The following is a 21,827-nucleotide window of genomic DNA, read 5'->3' as shown; positions in this document are numbered from 1 at the left end:
AAAAGTTCAGTATTAATGGGGAAAACATGTTCAGGTATACATTGTGATGTATATTTGACAGCTCATGTAAACAATAAACTGGGCACAGAATTAAATGGGAAAGAGAGAACAGGGTGGATTGCTTTTGGAAAATTGTGCAATACTTCTTGAGTGTTCTGATGAGTATAAACTTCATGGGCTTCCCCTCCCCCATCTTCTCCATTGTACAAGCTCTTTCAGGCCTCTTTCATGTCAGATAATTTACTTTATCCTACCTTTCCTTTTCCCCTTCTACCAGCACATTCCTCTTTTTGACTCCTTAATTATTTTTTTAGATAATCCTCCCATCATGTTCAATTCACACCCATACCCTCTGTCTTTGTATACTCCTAACTGCTCTAATAATGTAAGTTTTTAGGTGTTACAAGTATCATTTTCACATGTAGGAATGTAAATAGTTTAACCTTATTGAATCCCTTATGATTTCTTTTTCCTGTTTATTTTTTTATGCTTCCAAGAGTCTTGCATTTGAAAGTCAAATTTTCTCTTCAGTTCTAGTCTTTTCATGAGGAATGCTTAAAAGTCTTCTATTTCATTGAATGTCTATTTTTTCCAATTCTTGGTTTTAATCCTAACTCTTTTGCCCTCCAGAATATCATATTCCAAGCCTCCCAGTCTTCTAATGTAGAAACTACTAAATCTTGGTTCTAGAATATCAAAGCAGTTTTTCTTGACAATTTCTTAAAAGATGATGTCTAGGCTCCCTTTAAAAAAATCATTTCAAGTAGTTCAATAATTTTTAAGTTATCTCTCCTGGATCTATTTTCCAGGTCAATTGTTTTTCCAATGAGTTATTTTACATTTTCTTTTTTTTTACATGGATTTCAGCAAAATATTTTAATTTGCTTCAATTCAACAGAAATTAACCACACATCTACCATATACAAGGTCTTTATCTCCAGTATGAATTCTTTGATGTTAAGTAAGGTTTGGTTTCTGGGTAAAGATTTTGCCATAGTCATTACATTTATAAAGTTTCTCTCCAGAATAAATTCTTTGATGAATATTAAGCTGTAAAATTTTAACTATAGGCTTTCTCAAATTCATTGTACTTAAAATATTTCTCTCCAATAATGAGTATGCTGATGTTGAATAAGATTTGACCACTTGGTAAAGGCTTTTCTACACTCATTACATTTAAAGAGTTTCTCACCAGAATGAATTTTCTAATGTTGAGTAAGAATTGTCCATTGGGTGAAGGCTTTCCCACATTGATCACATTTATAAAGTTTTTCTTCACAATGAGTTCTTTGATGAAGATTAAGCTGTGAAATCTGGTTGAAAGCTTTATTGCATTCATTACACTTTAATGGGTTTTCTCTAATAGGAATAAGTTGATGCTAAGTAAGGTGTGCTCTCTGTGAGAAGACTTTCTCACATTCATTGCATTTATAGGATTTCTCTCCAGGATGAATTCTTTGATGAAGATTAAGTTGTGAAATGTAATGGTAGACTTTCCCACATTCATTACATTTAAAAGGTTTCTCTTCAATATGACTATGCTGATGTTGAGTAAGGTACAACCTCTGGAAAAAGTCTTTCCCACAATATTATAGTTAAGTGGTTTCTCTCCAATGTAATTAAGGTGATGCTGTGAAAGGTGTGTCCTTTGTATGAAAGCTTTCCCATATTTATCTCATTTATAAGGCTTCTCTCCAGAATGAATTATCTCATGTTGAGTAAGGTTTGCTCACTTGCTGAAGGCTTACCCAGATTCATTACATCTGTAATGATTTCTCTCTAGAGTGATGAGTATAGCAAAGTTTTAACTGCAAAATATATCTGAAAGCTTTCTCAAGTTCAATATATGTAAAAGATTTCTGTCCTGCCTGTCATTTAGTTAGTTGTGAATCATCTTTGAAACACTTTTCACACCTATTATATTTATAGACATTATTTACTATGGAAACTATCTGTTGTGCAATTAGGATTGATCTCAGATTGAAGTGTCTCCCAAACTCATTACTTTCAGAGATTTCTTCCTTACTTAGAGTTTCCTCATGTGTGATCATTACTTGCTTCAAATGATTTTCTTGTTGGCTCTGCTCCCTCACTAATGGGCCTTGAAATTTAAAGGCTTCTGCTGATTTGGAGTCTCAGGAACTATATCTTATAGGTATTTCTTTTTTTTAAAAAAATTTTTTAGCATTTTTATTTAAAGTTTTGAGTTCCAAATTATATCCCTCCCTCCTTCACCTCCCCTGCCCCGAGATGGTAAACAGATATAAGTTATATATGTGCACTTATGTAAAACATTTCCGTATTAGTCATTTTGTACAAGAAGACTCAAATAAAAAAAAGAAAGTGAAAAATAGCATGCTTCAGTCTATATTCAGTCACTATCATTTCTTTCTCTGGAGGCAGATAGCATGCTTCATCATTAGTCCTTTGGGATTGTCTTGGATCATTGTACTGTTGAGAATAGCTAAGTCATTCACAATTCTTCACTGAACAATATGGCTGTTACTGTGTACAATGTTCTCTTGGTTCTGTTCACTTCATTATGCATCAGTTCATGTAAGTCTCCAGGTTTTCTGAAATCATCTTTCTTGTCATTTCTTATAGCACAATATTATTCCATTAAAATAATATACTATAGCTTGTTTAGCTATTCCTCAATTGATGGATATTCCTTTGATTTCTAATTTTTAGCCACCAAAAAAAGAGTTGCTTTAAATATTTTTGTACAAATAGAACCTTTTCCCTTTTTTTAGGATGTCTTTGGGGTATAGACCTAGCAATGATATTGCTGGCTTAAAGGCTATGTACAGTTTTATAGTCCTTTGGACATAGTTCCAATTTGCTCTCCAGAATGGTTGGATCAATTCACAACTCCACCAACAGTGCATTAGTGTTTCAGTTTTCACACATTCAACATTTTCCTTTTTTGTCATAATAACCATTCTAATAAGTGTGAGGTGATACCTCAGAGTTGTTTTAATTTGCGTTTCCCTCATCAATAGTGATTTAGAGCATTTTTTTTCATATGACTATAGATGGCTTGGATTTCTTTATCTGAAAACTGCCTGTTCATATCCTTTGACCATTTATCAATTGAGGAATCACTTGTATTTTTATAAATTTGACTCAGTTCTCTATATATTTGAGAAATGAGGCCTTTATCAAAGATACTTAATCCAAAAATTTTCCCTGGTTTTCTGCTTTCCTTATAATTTTGGTTATATTGGTTTTATTTGTGCAAAAACTTTTAAATTTTATATAGTCAAAATTATCTATTTTACATTTTGTAAAGCTGTCTGTATCTTCTTTAGTCCTAAATTGTCCCCTTATTCGTAAATTGGACAGATAAACTATAACATGCTCTCTTGATTTGCTTATGTTATCACCCTTTATGTGTAAATCCTGCACCCATTTTGACCTTATATTGGCATATGGTATGAGATGTTGGTCTATACATAGTTTCTACCATACTGCTTTCCAGTTTTCCCAGCAGTTTTGGTCAAATAATGAGGTTTTGTTTCAAAAGCTTGGACTTTTGGGTTTATCATATACCAGATTACTATGGTCATTTACTATAATGTAATTCGTACCTAATCTGTTCCAATGATCCACCACTCTATTTCTAAGCCAGTACCAGATTGTTTTGATAATTACCACTTTGTTATATAGTTTGAGATCTGGTACAGCTAGACCACCTTCTTTTGCATTTTTAAAACTGACTCCCTTGATATCCTTGAGCTTTTGTTCTTCTAGATGAATTTTGTTGTTTTTTCTAACCGTATAAAATAATATTTTGATAGTTTGATTGGTATGGCACTGAATAAATAGATTAATTTAGGTTGAATTGTCATTTTTATTATATTGGGTTAACCTATCCATGAGGCAATTAATATTTCTAATTGTTTAGATCTGACCTTATTTTTATGAAAAATGTTTTATAGTTTTGTTCCTATTGTTCCTGGATTTGTTTTGGCAGGTAGACTCCCAAATATTTTATATTGTCTACAGTTATTTTAAATGGAATTTCTCTCTCTATGTCTTGCTGCTGGACTTTGTTGGTAATACATAGAAATGTTGATGATTTATGTGGATTTATTTTACATCATGAAACTTTGCTAAAGTTACTAATAATTTCTAGTAATTTGTTTATTGATTCTGTAGGATTTTCTAAGTTTAACATAATATCATCTGCAAAGAGTGATAGTTTTGTTGCCTCGTTGTTTATTCTAATTACTTTCATTTCTTTATCTTCTCTTATTCCTATAACTAACATTTCTAGTGTAATATTAAATAGTGGAGGTGGTAATGGGCATCCTTGCTTTACCCCTGCTTGTATTGGGAAGGCTTCTAGCTTATCCCCATTACAGATAATACTTGTTGATGGTTTTAGATAAATATTACTTATTATTTTAAGGTAAGCTTCATTTATTCCTATACTCTCTAGTGTTTTTTTTTTAAATAGGAATGGGTGCTGTATTTTGTCAAAGGCTTTTTCTGTGTCTATTGAGATGATCATATGATTTCTGTTGTTTTTGTTATAGATATGGCCAATTATGCTGATCGTTTTCCTAATATCAAACTAGCCCTGCATTCCTGGTATAACTCCCACCTGGTCATAGTGTATGTTATATTGCTGCAATCTCTTTGCCAGTATTTTATTTAAAATTTTCCCATCAATATTCATTAGGGAAATGGTCTATGACCTTCTTTCCCTGTTTTGGCTCTTCTTGGTTTAGGTATCACTACCATGTTTGTGTCGTAACCCTGCTGCTGGGTTTCTATATAAGCAGGGTCTCTCAACATGTAGGCTGCAGGGGCAGGGTCACACTGTTGGCTAGCCCTGTGGCAGGGCTTCACTACTGGTCAGCAATGGGGGTCAAGCCCTTGCTGGTGGCTTGTACTGTGGGTGAAGTCATTGGGGTGGGACTTGTTGTGCTGCACAGACTGCTCACTTGGTTAGGGGGCTGCTGGCTTGCAGGAGGTTAGAACCTCACTGGTGGATTGCCCAAATCTTGGAGCCTTGCTGCAAGCCTCCTTGCTGTTAGGCTGGCTGCTGCTGCTCTTGGACCTTGCTCCCCTCCTACCCCAATGAGACAAACCTTGTTTGCAGGGCTGGTAAGCTATTTCCCTGCTCTTAGATCAATTCTGAGGTGGTATTGTAATTGTTTGGAGGGGCATTTAGAAGGGCTTCAGAGGGTTCCTTCCTCACTCCACCATCTTGGTGCTGGGAGTCCTAAGTTTTTCCATTATTGTCCTCTGAGGTAGTTTTTCTATAGAAGTTTCCAACTTTGGAAGTGCCTCCTTTGCTTCAGTCTCAAAATATGGACAGATGGCTCTTGGGGTTTCACTGTCTAGCATCCATGACATTTCCCCATATTCCAACAGGGAGATCACATCTGGTTTAGGAATTGAAAGCCCAAGAAAAAACCAGATTTTATAGTTCACCAGAAGCACTTCCTTGTAGAGGTCTTGTTGAACAGGAGCCAGTTGAGCCCACACTTACCGAATGAAGTCTAGATCCACATCTTTGAATGTTACACAGTAGAGTGTTCCACCTCTATGCTTCCCTCTTGGAGAAGAGCAGGTTGTTGAGAATTTGGAGCTTCCTCATCAAGCATTTGGGTCAGACCTTCCACCAAGGTGACCACCTCCTCAATGTTCTTTGGATGCTGTGACTTCAACTAAATCCTGATCTCACTGGGCAAGATAGTTAGGAATTGCTCCAGCATAAGTAACTTCAGGAACTGCTCCTTTGTATGAATCTCCAGTCTCAACCACTGAAGGAAGAGTTCCCATAGCTGGTTCACAGCCTCACAGAGTCCAACTTTCTCTGAATATGAAAAAAAAACAACAACTTAAGTTTTGGTGAGAAGCCTAATTTTCTTCTATTTTTTCATTCTTTTGTTTTTGTTTTATTGTTTCTTGATGTCTCATGAAGTCATTAGCTTCCACTTGCCCCAGTCTAATTTTTAAGGAATTATTTTCTTCAGTGAGCCTTTGTACCTTCCCTCCCCCCAAAAATTTGGCCAAATCTACTTTTTAAGGAGCTCTTTTCTTCAGTGAATTTTTGTACCTCTTTTTTCCATTTGGCCAATTATGCTTTTAAAGGCATTTTTCTCTTCATTGAATTGTTATGCCTCTTTTATCATTTGGCTTATTCTGTTTTTTCAAGGTGTTGTTTTCTTCAGTATTTTTTTTTGTGTGTGTGCCTCCTTTACCAAGCTGTTGACTGTTTTTCATGATTTTCTTGCATCATTCTCATTTTTCTTCTTGATTTTTCCTCTACTTCTCTTACTTGATTTTCAAAAATTGAGCCTTCCTTAAAATATTGAGTTGTATCTATCTAAAAGGAAGAGTAAGTATTCTCTCTACTGGTGATAAGTTAGAAGCTTTTTTTTTTTTTTTTTTTTTAGGCATTTAGGGTTAAGTGACTTGCCCAGGGTCACACAGTTAGTAAGAGTCATGTCTTTGGTCTGAGGCCAGATTTGAACTCAGGTCCTCCTGACTTCAAGTGCTCTATCCACTGCACCACCTAGCTGCCCCAAGTTAGAAACTTTTCAGATACAATTGGGGTAAAGTAATTATTAAATGTCCTAGAAATGTGAGCTGTAGCAATAAAACATAAAGAAGAAGTTGAAGGAATAAGCATAGGTAATAACAAAACAAAGTCATCACTCTTTGCAAATGATGTGATGCTGCTGCTAGAAAGTCAACTAAAAATAATGAAAAAAATTAACAACTTCAACAAAGTTATGAAATAAAATTGCAATAATCAACAGCCTTTTTTTTGTATTTTAGCATCAAACCTAACAGAAAGATGTTGAAAGAGAAATTTCATTTAAAGTAACTATAGACAGTATAAAATACTTGGAGGTCTGTCTGCCAAGACACACACTGGAACCATATAAACACTAGTACAAAAACACTTATCACACAAATAGAGACAGATCTAAATAATTAGAGAAATGTTAATTGCTCATTTAAAGGCCAAGCCAATATGATACAAATAGCAATGCTACCTAAATTAATTTACATATTCAGTGCCATACCAATCAAATTACCAAAGGATTACTTTATAGAGCTAAAACAATCATAGCAAAAACTCATCTGGAAGAACAAAAGGTCAAGAATATAAAGGGAATCAATGAAAAAATGGGAAGGAAAAGCACCTAGCTAGCAGTAACAGATCTCAAAATATGCTACAAAGCCATAATAGTTAAAATAATTTGGTATTGGGAAAGAAATAGAGAAATTGCTCAGTGGAAGTGATTAAGTACACAAGAAAACAGCAACCCTCTGTGGCAAATTCAAAGATCCAGCTGTTTCATCAAGAACTCTCTATTTGCCAAAAACTGCTGGAAAACTTGGAAAGTCATGTGGCAAAAACTAGGCAGAGACAAATATCTTTCACTGTATGCTAAGCCAAGCTCCAAATAAGCACATGATTTAGAGAAAAGGTGTAATATCCTAAGAAAATTAGTGGAACATAGAAGAAATTTTTTTTTATCAGATATATGGGAAGAGTTCATGACCAAGAGATACAGACATTTGTGAGAGGTAAAATGGATAACTTTTATTACATTAGAGTAAAAAGAGTTTGCACTAACAAAACCAATGTAGCTAAAATGAGAAGAAAAGCAGGGAACTTGAGGGAAAAAAAACACTTTTGCACTAAGTCTCTCTGATAAAGGTTACATTTCTAAAATGTATTGGAAATGGAGTCAAATTTATAGGACTAAGAACCATTACCCAATTGATAAATTGTTGAAAGACATGATAAAGTTTTTTCTTCATTGAGTAGAATGTATCTCGCTCCTTTGATTATTCCATTTCTCTTTCTAATCTACAATCTTCCCTTATACACCTCTATGAAAGTGCCCAGTTTCTGCCTCTTCTTTAGCAACCTCTCTTTAACTTTCCATTGCCATTTTTCCTTTCCTTGTCAAAGTAATCTACGCCTCTTGCCTTCATTTCAGCAATTCCACTCACTTCTCAGTTTTTTTTTAATCTGATTTCTTATCCAGTTGCTGGCATTCAACTAAAATACGAAATAGAATAGGATAGGATAGGATAACACAGGATAGGGTATTATAACAGAATAGTATAGTTAAGCATATAATAAGTGCTTAGCAAATGCTTCTTGATTAATTTGCAAGTCCATATCTTCCTACACTTTGGATTTTCTGGAGCCTCCAAAATAAAATAATAAAAAACAAGCAGAAATTTTTAAAGTTCAAAATGGGTCTTTGTTTTAATCAAATGCCATTTTTATAAATGTAAAAGTCATATATCTGTCATCTTATTTCTGAAAATAATCTGATATACTTCTCTTGTAAATCATCAACACCTTTTATTTCAGTTCTTTAGGCTTGCTTTGCATTTCTTTTAATATTCTAAATCCCATTTGTGGTATATCCTTAGGCATATCATTTATTTTGTGCATTTTCTGTATAGCAGAAGAATACTGGTTACACAATAAAATCCCTGCAGTTTTTACCAAGCAATTTTTAAGAATAGTTTTTTAGTAAATTCATATTCATGATACTTATATAAGCACAGACATAATTCTGTCATAGACTTATCAATCAATATATATTTGTATATGCATACATTGAGAGGTAGTATGATGTAATAGATGGAGAGCAAGTTATGGATTATGGGAGATTAGGTTGTAAGTCATGACTCTGATCTATCCTTATGTGCATTATAAATTTGTGTAATTTGTGTAAAGTTTTACTGCATAATTTTTTTGAATGATGATGTTCAGGTTTTTTGCCTTGTCATATCATTTTGGGATGTAAAATTTTCTTTATGCATCCTTTCTTTGTGTTCAATATGTTTTAATTGTATTGATACTATGTTTTTTTTTAGCATTACTGTTTTTTGCTTTTCTTCTTCCAGAATTATCTTTCACCTCCAGGTATTTGTATTTCCAGTAAGTTACACTTTCTTTGATTTCTTTGCTAAGATGTCACCATGGATTCAAATTTTTCTATTCTATTATTTATACTGTGCAGGTCAAAACATTTCTTTCACAATATTTTTTTTTAGACAATTATGGAATGTGATGCTGTGGCTTGATGCTTTCTTGGGAATCCACTGGTTCCTCTGCCTCATCAGGTGTTGATTAATTTTTCTTTACCTTATAATAATGATTCAGACACTCTTGAAGCTATATTCTGTTCTATTATTATTATTATTAACTTCCATGTTGAGTTATTTTCTTATATTAGACTTTTTTCTGACTTTTCTTTCTCCTGAGAGATTTGGTAATTTCAATCCCCCTTCCCTTATTTCCCCCTCTTTCTCACCTTCTGACTCTTTCCCTTTAATGGCAGTTTCCTTTGGGGCTATACTTCAGAGCCATCTCAGTTTCTTCCCAAGTTGGCAATTCATGGCTGAGTCAGCTTTACTCCTTATCTCATGTTATATTTTTTTTGGAGGGGGGATAGAATTGGACCCGTTTGGATGCTTGTACTTTTGTAGTGCTGCACTGCTATAAACTGCTCTGACTAAAATCTGCTGCAGCAAAATTTGGCATTACGTTCCTGTACCAGGTAGGATATTCTTATGTCTTTTGATTTTCTATTGTTTTATGAGAAGGTAGAGGTAGTATTGAATTCTGTTGTAAGCTTTTACAACTGTGCTCTTGTGGTAGAGGTCGTTCTGCTTGCCAAAGGTACAGGTTAGTCTTTAACCTTCTCTGCTGTTACTTCATCATTTTAAACCTAATTTTGGATCTTCATTTACCATTGTTGCTGTTTAGTTACGTCCAACTCAACATAACCCCATGGACTTCATCCACAGGGTTTTCTCAGCAAAGATGGTGAAGTGGTTGGCTGTTTTATTCTCCAATGTGTCCTCATTTTACAGATGAGGAATGGAGGCAAATAGGAATTAAGTGTCTTGTCCAGGGTCACACAGCTAGTAAGTGTCTAAGGCCAGATGTAAATTTTTTAATTCATTTCAAACCTAAATACAAAAAAACAAACAAAATAAAGAACATTTCCATGTACACAGCACTACATACAGAACTCAATATAAAACTATGAATTTCCATTTCAGACTGTTTACTTAAAAAAAATTATGTACTAAACAATACATGTTTTAAAAGCCACCCTACTTTACTGTACTTCCTTTCAAGTTTTCTTTTGCTTTCTGCTGTCTACTTTTTATTATTATTCTTGTCTCTCTCTCTCACCACCCTGCTTTAGAGAAGGCCACAGTTAAACACACATGTACACATGTGCATACATGTACAAATGTCTACATATATATGTAAAACCTTACAATACATACTTCTATTTACCAATTCTTTTTCTGGAATTGCATAGCATCTTCTCTCATAGGCCCTTTGTAGTTGGTTTGACTATGATACTCAAGATGAATTAGTCATTCAAAATTATCCCTAGTACAATATTTCTCTTTGTGTACAACCTTCTCTTGGTAATGCTCCTTTCACTTTTCATTATTTCATGCAAGTCTTTCCATGGTTTTCCCAAAGTCAACCAACTTGATGGATGCATTCTGGGAAAAGAGCAGAGTAGGACAATTATACCTGCAAATGCTTACATCAAATAAAATAAAGAGCAGACTAATGAACTGGGTATGCAATTGAAAAGAATGAGAAAAAGAAAAAGCTAAAAATCCTTAATTATACACTAAATTGGAAATCCTAAAAATTAAATGTGAAACTAATAAAATTGAGTGTAAAAAACCCATTGAATTAATAAATAAAAGTAAGAGTTAGTTTTATGAAAAAACAAATAAGACAGATAAATAATTGGTTAATTTGATTTAAAAAAGAAAGAAGAAAACCAAAACACTGGTATCAAAAATGAAAAGAGTGAATATACCACAAACAAAGATGAAATTAAAGAAATTATAAGGACCTATTTTGCCCAATTGTATGTCAATAAATTTATTGTGAATTTAAGTGAAATGGAGGAATATTTACAAAAATACAAATTGCCTAGATTAGCTGAAGAGAAAAAAGAATGGCTAAATAGACCCATTTTAGAAAAAGAAATTGAACAGACCATAAATGAGCTTCCTAAGAAAAAAAGGACCAAGAACAGAGGGATTTACAAGATTTACAAGAATTCTATCAAACATTTAAAGATCAACCAATTCCAATACTAAATAAATTATCTGGAATAATAGGCAAAGAAGGGATCCTATCAAACTCCTTTTATGAAGCAAATATGACAGTGATACCAAAACCAGGAAGAGTGAAAACAGAAAGAAAATTATCTACCAATTTCATTAATGAATATGGATGCAAAAATTCTAAATAAAATACCAGCTAAAAGATTACAACAATTTATAACAAAGATTATACATTATGATCAATTGAGATTTATACCAGGAATGTAGGGATGGTTTAACATATTGAAAACTATTAACATAATTGTTTATGTCAAGAATAAAAGTAAAAAAAATCTTATGATCATATTGATAGGTGTAGAAAAAGCTTTTGGTAAAGTACAACACTCATTTTTATTAAAAACACTTGAAAGGATAGGTATAAATAGATTTTTTTCCCCTTAAATTGATAAAAATTATCTAAAATCATCAGCAAGCATTATTTGTAATGGGGATAAGTGAGACTCCTTCCCAGTAAGATCAGGTATGAAATAAGGATTTCTACTTTTATCAATATTATTCAATTTTGAATTGGAAATCCTAGCAATAACAATAAGAGAAGAAAAAGAAATAGAAGGAATCATAATAGGGAATAAGATAATAAAACTATCTTTTTTACTGACTTTTTTTATTCAATATTTGAAAGATCCCGGAGACTCAAATAAAAAGTTAGTTGAAATAATTAATAATTTTAGCAAAGTAGTAAGATATAAAGTAAATCTATATAAATCATCAGCATTCAAATATATTACAAACAAAACCCCCCCAAAAAAGATAGTAAGATATACCCCAATTTAAAATCTCTCTAGACAGTGTAAAATACCTGAAACTATACCTCCCAAAATAAACCCAGGAGCTATATAAACAAATTCATAAAACAACTTTTTATACAAATAAAATCAGATTTAAATAATTGGAGAAAGATTAATTGCTCATGATCGGCAGGGCCCATATAATAAAGATGACAATTTTATCTAAACTAATTTGTATATTCAATGCTATCCCAATTAATTTACCAAAAAATATTTTACTGATTTAGAAAAAAATTGTAAGAATTCATTTGGAAGAACAAAAAATCAAGAATATTAAAGGAATTAAGGAAAAAATGTAAAGGAAGGAGGCTTAGTATTACCAAATCTCAAACTGTGTTATAAGGCAGTAATTATTAAAACTATTTGAGGCTCTGATTCCTATAATCTAGCCACTGCTCAGATTCTTAAAATCTAGCCACTGCCTTACTAATGTTCAGACTCCTTAAGAGTCTACCCAATATGATGGATGTTCTAATGAACCTTGTCTTTGGCTGAAAAAAAAACTATTTGGTACTTGCTAAGAGAAGGGTAGATCAATGGAAATGAGTAAACATACAATTTACAACAGCAAATAGATATACTTGACAAATATAAAGACTTATTATTTTAGGATAAGAATTCATTATTTGATAATAATTATTGGGAGAACTGGGAAGCAATATGGAAGAAATCAGGCATAGACCAATACTTTACCATTTGCCATGGATACATGACCTAGATAGAAAAAGAGATATTACAAGAAAAATTGAAGTACATGGAATATATTACTTATCAGACTTATGGATAGGTGAACAATTTATGACTGAACAAGCAATAGAGAGCAGAGTGAGGTGTAAAATGAATAATTTTGATTATGTTAAATTAAAAAAGATTGTATAAATAACACAAATCTAGCCAAGATCAGAAGTAAAGCAGAAAATGGGGAAACATTTTTATAGAGTTTCTCAGATAAAGGTCCAATATCTCCAATACACAAAGAACTTTGTAAAATCTCTAAAAATATGAGTCATTCCCCAATTGATAAATAGTGAAAAGATTTGAACAGGCAGTTTTCTGATGAAGAAATCAAAACACTTTATAATCATATGAACAAATGCTCTGAACATTCTTGATTAGAGAAATACAAATTAAAGCAAACTTTAGGTATCATGTTACACCTATTAGATTGGCTACAGTGATAGAAGGGGAAAGCAACAAATATTGGAGGGGGTGTGGGAAAATTGGGACCCTAATTCATTGTTGGTGGAATCGTTAACTTATCCAACCATTTTGGAGAACAATCTGGAATTATGCCCAAAGAATTATTAAACTGCCTATACCTTTTGACCTAGCAATAACACTATTAGCTCTGTTTCCAAAGATGATTAGGGGAAAAGGAAAAGAACCTATATGTTTTAAAATATCTATAGCAGTTGTCTTTGTGGTGTGAAAAATCTGGAAATTGCAGGGATACCCATCAACTGAGGAAGGGCTGAACAAGTTGTGGTATATGATTGTGATAGAATACTCCTGTGCTATAAGAAATGATGAGGTCATTGATTTTAGGAAAAAAATTAGTAGATTTGCATGAAATAATGAAGAGTGAAATAAGTAGAACCAAAAGAATGTTGTATATAGTAACAATATTGTTTTAAGAACAACTTTGAGCAAAGAAGTTATTTTGACCATTATTTTGACTATTATAATTTGACAAATTAACTACAAGGGACACACAAAGGAAGACACTATCTGCATCCAGAGAAAAAACTGCTAAATAGAAGTATACATAGAATGGTTTTACACACACACACACACACACACACACACACACACACACACACACTTATGTCTAAAGGTAGCCATCTCTAAGGCGAAGGGAGAAAAAAAGGAAAAGAAATTTACAAGATAACTTTATTATATATGTAAAAGGAATAGCAAGTTGTAATAATATAATTGTAGTTTCACATACAATAATCTTTTTAAATTATACTATATTGTGGAAATGCTTGTTTATTCCACAAATTAAAAATAAAAAAATCAACCAGCTCATTATTTCTTATAGTACAAAAGTATTCCATCACAATCACATAGTACAACTTATTTAGCCATTCCCCAATTGAAAGGCATCTATCATTTTAGCCATTCTAATAGATGTAAGACATCTCAAAGTTGTTTTAACTTGCATTTCTTTAATCAATAATGAATTAGAGCATTTTTATATGACTATATATAGTTTTGATTTCTTCATTGAAAAATTATTTTTTCATATCCTTTGACTATTTATTAATTAGGGAATTGCTTGATAATGCCAAATTTAAACTCAGATTTTTCTGACTCCAGGCCTGGTGCTCAATCCTCTACACCACCTAGAGGAACATGGATTTTATCTATTTCTCATAATTCTTATTTTTGGAGAAGTTTGAATGGTAATTAAAATCAGAGGAAAAAAATGTGACTGCATCTTGTTGGTTCATGTTAGGACTCTAGTTGTAGCTATAGTACTAGATAAATTTGATGACATCAGTCAATGGAAATAATTCACCTTTATATCATGTTGAGTTTTTTAAAAAGCTTTCTTAAGTGCCCTTTCATTAGAAATAGGAATATGGAATAATGTATATGCCATCAAATATAGTCCCTTTGTCAGTTTGTTTTATTTCTTAGTCTTTGTTACAAAAGAAGACTGGGTTTTGTATAATTGAAAATAACTAATTAAAAAAGATATCAATGAAATTGAGAGAAAGGAAGGAAGAAAAGATGAAAAGAAGGAAAGAAATGAGGAAGAAATGAAGGAAGAAAAAGACAAAATGAAGGAAGAAAGGAAAAAAGAAGGGATGAAATAAGGAAGGAATGAAGGGAGGAAGTGACAAAGAGAGGGAGAGATGAAGGAAGGAAGGAGCAATAAAAGAATGGGAATAGGAGAGGAAAAAATAAGGGAAAGAAGAAGAGGAAGGGGAATGATAGAGATTTAGTGCCTAATATTTCCAACTTTATGGAAGCCTCAAAAATGCAAATACGTTGGAAGAGGAGGAGAAGGTAGAAAAAAGGAGGAGAATAAGGGAAGGGTGGGGGTGATGTTGAGACAAATGGAAGATGATGGTATTTTCATATGGATTCACTTTATTCCCTTTTCCAATCACACAACTGAATCATAGAGCTCTCCATACAATTTGTTTCCCAAAATTGTGTCCTTGCCAAAGATACTGGATAAATTCTCAATCCAGTTTCATTGAATCTTTGAAGTTGTCTTAGAGGTTTTCATAACTTGTACCAGTGATTCACCTAGTGACCACTGGTTATGTTTGATAATTTCCCCCATGATGTATAGCTAAGTGTCCTGAATTATTTGTAATCTGTAGTATTTATAAGTATATTTCTGTTCTTTTTTTTTTTTAACTAGGCAATGGGGTTAAGTGACTTGCCCAGGGTCACACAGCTAGTAAGTGTTCTGGGTCTGAAGCCGGATTTGAATTGAGGTCCTCCTGAATCCAGGGTCGGTGCTGTATCTACTGCACCACCTCACTGCCCCTATATGTCTATTCTTAATTAACTATTTATGCTAATCTTCATTTAAGTCATCAACCACATCACTATTCTTTCTATTCAGTAATGGTAAATTTGGTGGGCAAAATGATTACAGCAGGTGATTCCACAGGTTAATTCATAATATAGTCCAAAATAGTTTAAGAACAACACAAAGGTGAATAAATTTGCTAGTTAAAGGTACAACAGAATTATCTAAGTGATTGTTTCATTCCTCTGAGAGAGATAGTGTAATGTAGGACAATGAGAACTTTATTCACCTTGGCCCAACAAAGGAGTAGGACACATTACATAACATGTTCCTAATATCTAACCTATATTTTTGCCTTCCTTAGCTTCCAGCCATTGCTATTTATCCTTCTGTCTTTTGAGACTGAAAAATTCCATTCTTTCTTTTATATTGTTACCTACAATGTATTTATAGATTGTTATGTCCCTCTTCAGTTTTCTCTTTTCTAGGCTACATGCACTTAGTTTCTTCAATCTCTTTTTACACATCTTATCACTTATCCTCTAGTCATTTAATCTTTTCTGTTCTGTTTTGGCTTTTCTCAAGTTTTCCTGTATACTAAACTTTACAAAAAAGCACCGTGTAAAAGATTAAAGAACCAATTATACCTTGTTCTTCAAAGATCCTGAAAACTATCTTTTCCTTTGCCATGTTAAAACATTCTGTCAGATTTGTAGTATGGTTCAGTGAAAAACATGTAAATTTTGGAGTTAGTGGACTAGGATTTAAATCCTGGCTTCCCAGTTCTGCTATTTACAATCTGCTTGACCTTGGTTAAGAAATATAACCTGTCTTGATCTCAGTTCTTCATGTGTAAAATGAAGGGTTGGGCATTTTTCTAAATAATCCTGTCTGATTTTGCCATCGATGAGTAAATGAGATCAATGTATAGTAACTCCCTAGAAAACTTACTTTTTATCACCTAGGGATTTAAATTCTCACTGGAAACTCTTGCAGCTTTCCCTAAGTCCATCTCTCACCCTGGTGGGAACAAAGATCTCAGTCCTATTTATGGTTTGGGAAATATTTATGGAGAAGAATTGAATCATTAAATCTAATCAATTGAGCTATGAAACACATCCACCCCCCAAACTTTATTGTCCTTTAGAATCAAATAAATTTTGCAACTCTTTCAGAAGTACAACCATTTTATTATTTCTATAATCTCATTAATAAGGAGCACCAAGATGCCCTTTAAATCACACCTGCTCAAATGTAAAGTCACCTTTCACTTGAGAATGTCAACAAGGAAAGGGCCTAATTTCTGATAATAAAAACTGATAGAAAGCCTTAAAGGGATCAAATTCAGGGTAAGGGTAAATAATGCTGTGTGATTTATTTAGGTAAGTGTGAAATGGATACATTCTTATACTGTTTGAGGGAAAAAAAAGGGGTAGGGAGAATACCCCAATGAGGAAATATTATGGTAGTAGGATACTTAAGAAGCCACAAAGATAAAAATATAAGTAAAAAGGTTGTAGTTGACACAGGATGAAACTGACACAAAGATCTCAGTAGCCTCCAGCTAGGAGAGGTAATATTAAAAATGGACTTCATCATTGGTCTAAAACTAACTTTGGAAACTTCATATAATGCTCGTGTTCCCCAACCCATAACAGGTTGCTCACATCTATTTGTTACCTAGTATGTGGAATGCTCAAGTTTAGAATATAGAAAGGATTTTGAATGACTTCTAGTCCAACCACCTCACTTTACATATGGGAAAAATTTGGCCTAAAGTGATGAAATCAGCTTCCCAGGATAACCCACCAAAATAATAGTTTAGCTGGGACTTGAATATTGAGCTTCAGCCTATAATTTCAATGCACTTTTCATTTCAACATGATGGCTCATCTTATGATTTTATCAAACTCCATTTTCAGTATCTGATATGTGGATCTGTTATTTAACTCTACTCGTTATCCCCTTTAAAATTTATTTTATTGTCAAAATTTATAACAGGACACAATCAAGTGAGAAGAACTCTGAAAATGTCACTATGATTCAGATACTCAATTAATTGGCCCACTGCATAAATATAATTCCTTCACGTTTGTGACTTGATAGATTTTCAATTAATTTGAATCAAATTAGTAACCCATCCATGTTAACATTACAAAATAATTTGTAAATTACTTGCATTATATCCCCATAGTACCCAAATTAATCTATTTTTCTCAATTGTATATAATTTTCTTAATCAATGTTGAATTGGTTCTTGAGCATGTCCTAATGTGCTCTTTTAAAGTAGGTATAGAAAAGCAATACATTTTCACTGATTTTTAAAAAAAGGATTTAAAGTTTATAAATAGTTGTGTGAAATACAGTATAAAACCACTGAAGTAGGAATTCAAGGTATAAATGCCAGCTCAGACTCTTCTATTTACTGATTTATGACCTTGAGCAAGACATAATATTTTTGGAAGCAGTAAATCTAGTTAGATGTAAGGCAATATTATTAATGAAAGTATTACATTATTCTTTTATACTTCTCACATGAATGCTAATAATTACTATTTGTAATTATTTATATGATATATAATTTCTTTTTGATATTAAATCATTGAAACAGATTTATTTGGTGTTATCAGTTTGTCATCTTTAAAAAGGTGACATTGAAGATTAAAGAAATGAAAAAAAGATAATCAAAGGTCTACTTCTAATTAGTTAAGACAAGCAGGGATATCATTTTCAAAGGTTATTCGAATTGTTGATTTCAAAGTTTAATTTTCATTTCAAAGTTAAGTGAATTTCCTTTGCAGTATCATCTGTCTCTTTCAAAACAGAAGAATTTATCAAGTTCATCTATTACTGGTACAGATTCATGCCCTAATTTCTCTTTCCTACCTATCTCAGAATGTTTTACTGGCTTTTTCCTCATTAAGTGATTTGTCAAGAACTGAGTAGTGGGTGTAGATTTATCTAACATTTGAAGTTGTAAGACTATATGTTTTAGGAAGCTTCATTGCTTGTACAGGTAATATGGGCTAGTTGTCCTATTAGTACCTCTCCAAAGTCCATATCGATGATCTTCCCACTCAAAGGATAAATCTTCATTCGAATACATAAATATTGAACTTTATTCAAATACATATTTACTATCAGTTAAAATGGAAATATGAAAGAGTTATTTTTGTGCCCCAAAGATCTTTTTTTTTTTTTTTTGGAGGGGAGGCAAGCACATCTCAAGCCCAGCTTTATGATTTGCAATATGGCTGGATAGGGGAAGGGAACAATTGACTGGATTTCACTCTCATCAACTGGCACAACTGTTAGTTTGACCTGATCCCAATTAACTTCCTCCAACTTTTTCCCTTTCAATCCCAGTGATTCTGAACCTCTGGTTGTCATTATTGGAATTCTGTTTTGCTATCACCCATTTCACACTCCCCTATTCCTATTTTTCTCAAACCAATCTGCAACCTCAATTTTCTACTTTAAAGCTTTCTGCCCCTTCCACTGTTCTCTCTGGAGTGCCTGCTTCAAAAGTAACACACATGATTTTATTTGAAAAAACTTCCTTTCCTACTATTTCAGTCTTCTGATTCACTAGTACCTAGCTTTCTTGTGATGACATTGCCTCCAAACTTACTCTTTCCAGTATCTCAGGCGACCCTTTTCTAAGCTGGTTTCACTTCATGTTCCTCTACTCACTTATATAGATGAGAGAATTGAACTACTTCTTGCTTCCCAATGCCATTTCCAAGCTTTTAGTCTACTACTATCATTCAGTAACCTCTCCTCTACTAAGGTTCACTCAATCCCTGCTTACCGTTCAATGCAAATTTTGATAGCAGTTGTCTACCAATCTTCAAGATGCTCCCTCTCTTTCTTCAATGAATCTAATGCCCAACTCTTGTCCCCAAATTCTGACCTTATAGTAGGGACTCTAATGCTCATCTTAACCCTACATAAATGCTAAAACTCCTTCAAACAACCTAAACACCAACCCCTCAATTTATTCATTTTATATGATCTTCATTTCAGCTAAACATAGATAATTTTACCCTTTACCTTTTGAAATTTCTTTATTTGATCAGTCATTTTATCTCCCCTCTGCTTTACAACCCTTAGCCTTTCTTTCACTCTCACTGTGACTTCCATTCCCTCAATCCCTCAGTATTTTCCTAGGCCTCCTTGAAATACTGGCTACACCTTCTTCCCTCCCCATGGTTCCCCCTTCTGGTGAACTAGTTCAAATCTTCATTTTCTTATGTTGAGCCCCTTGTCCACTTAGTCATTCACTGATGTTGCCCTGACAAACCTGAGCCTTGAGTTTGTCTCCGTCTATTGCTTTCACTTATATCCATGTGTTTCTGAATGAAGCTAGAGAAAATCATGAATTTGTGTAGACTGAATGCACTATAAATTATGTTACATAGAACTCTTACTGTTGAAAGAATAATCCTTTTATGCTTTCCTGATCAATTCATTATTGCACTTACCACAGTAGTTTTTCCAAAGTGTTTCATTCAGGGGTATTCTAGAGTCAACTTGAACTAGCTCACAAAAGCCACTTGTTAAATTTTCAAAGCATTTACACCTAGAAAATTTTAAAAAATACTACAAATCTTAGCTTGTTATTGTTTTGTTGATCGTCTAGACTTACGAAAATGATGGAGATAAGGTTAATAATGAAGATTAAACTTCAAAGTGTGTCAGGTGTGATTTTTTTTGAGAGTAGATTGTAAAACATTTACCAAGATGACCCTAGTTGCATCCCTCCATAGCTCCTCCTTCCCCCATCCTTAAAACTCATTGTTTCACTGACAAAAATTAGGCCGTTGTTGCTAGTTTCCTCTTCTTCCCTCTTTCTTAAGTGAGATTTTGTATCTCTTTTAACACTTGACCTATTCTGATTTTTTTTAATTATTTTTTTTCATTTTTTGTTCTTTTATTGTTCTTTAATGTTCTTTCCATAATTTTCTTGTATTGCTAGCATTTCTTTCCCCAATTTTACCTCTTATCACTCTGATTTTTAAAATCTTTTTTGCTCTTTTTAAAAATCTGTTCTTTAGCTTTTCTAGGAATTCTTGCTGAGTTCACGTCCAATTTACATCCTTCTTTGAGGCTTTGCTTGTAAATATTTTCAAGTCACTGTCTTGTTCTGAGATTATGGTTTGAGCTTCCTTTTGACCATAGTACCTTTTTATAGTCATGTTCTTTTTTGGTTCTTTCTTAATTTTTCTAGTTTATGTCTAACTTTGATTTTCATGTTAAAATTTGGCTCTCCTTACATCCTAGAGGGATGAGGTGACTCATGACCTGAGCTTCTGGCTTTTATGTTTTGTGCCTTTTGTAGCTAGGTCTGGAGGCCTGTAAATTTTTAATGCTTTCAAAATTATATGATTTAGGTTTTGGTCTGATCAATGTCCTGGTCTGTGATTTGGTCCTTACCTAGGTGGGCCCCTGCTCCCTCTTAACCACAACCACTTCTCTCCCCACTAGAATTTTGACCTGGAACTGGAACTGGATAGTGGGCAAGGAAAGTGAGAAATGGCACCATACCCTGAACTTAGTGTTAGCACAAGGATTTCTTTGGGATCTCTTTCTGTCTAAGTGTTTAGTCTCCTTACTGACCTTGGCCATTGGGCACTTCTGGTACTTCTGCTGCCACTGCTGCTGCTGCTGCTGTCTCCAAGGCCCACAGTCAGTTTGGCTTCCACTGTGCCAGTCCCAGTGCAGTGTATACAGACCTCTCAGTTCTCCTAAGCTGCCCTGGGCTGGAAAAATCACTTTTTATTGGTTATTTAATTCAGAATTCAGTTTAACATGCTTTTTTAAAGTTGTTTAAAGGGATGGATTGGGACTTTGCAAAGTTTCTCGCTTTACCATCTTGGCTCACCCCTCCTTTTTCCTTCTGCCTCATGTCACAACATTCAGTTGCCTTCCCCCACTATTTTCTCTTTTACTCCTGTTTCACTAGAAGTGACCCATCTTGCCAAATCAAACCCTTCTATATGCACAGTAATTCAATCCCATCCCATTTTCTCTCACATTTCCCTCTTTATGATCCCCATGCTCTCATTTATCTTTTATTTGTACTCATCTTTTGGCTGCTTTCCTTCTGCGTACCTATACTTCCATGTCTCCACCATCCTTTTAGAAATACCTTCACTTTTTCTATCCATTTCTATTGGTTACCTTCTTATATGTATCCTCCCTTTTATGACTAAGTTCACTGAGCACCCTCTATAATCAATGTCTCCACTTCCTCTCCTTTCACTATCTCCTTCAGTCTACTCCTTGATATTTTTTTCTCTCTAGGTTTTTATGACACTACTCTAACCTAATTCTCATACTAACACTCTGACCCCTCCTTTTCAGTCTACTTTGAT

The 21,827-nt window shown here is 33.5% G+C and overlaps 1 pseudogene; it reads right to left on the bottom strand.

The window, feature by feature from the left end:
- Positions 1 to 891: 891 nt before the first annotated feature.
- Positions 892 to 21,358, bottom strand: LOC114024376 (annotated as a pseudogene).
- Between the last annotated feature and the right edge of the window lie 469 nt (positions 21,359 to 21,827).

The sequence above is a fragment of the Vombatus ursinus genome, unplaced genomic scaffold (assembly GCF_900497805.2).
Source record: "Vombatus ursinus unplaced genomic scaffold, bare-nosed wombat genome assembly UNPS02014821.1, whole genome shotgun sequence".
NCBI lineage: Eukaryota > Metazoa > Chordata > Mammalia > Diprotodontia > Vombatidae > Vombatus > Vombatus ursinus.
The sequence above is the reverse complement of the archived record's forward strand: the minus strand, read 5'-3'. Positions and strand labels throughout refer to the sequence as shown.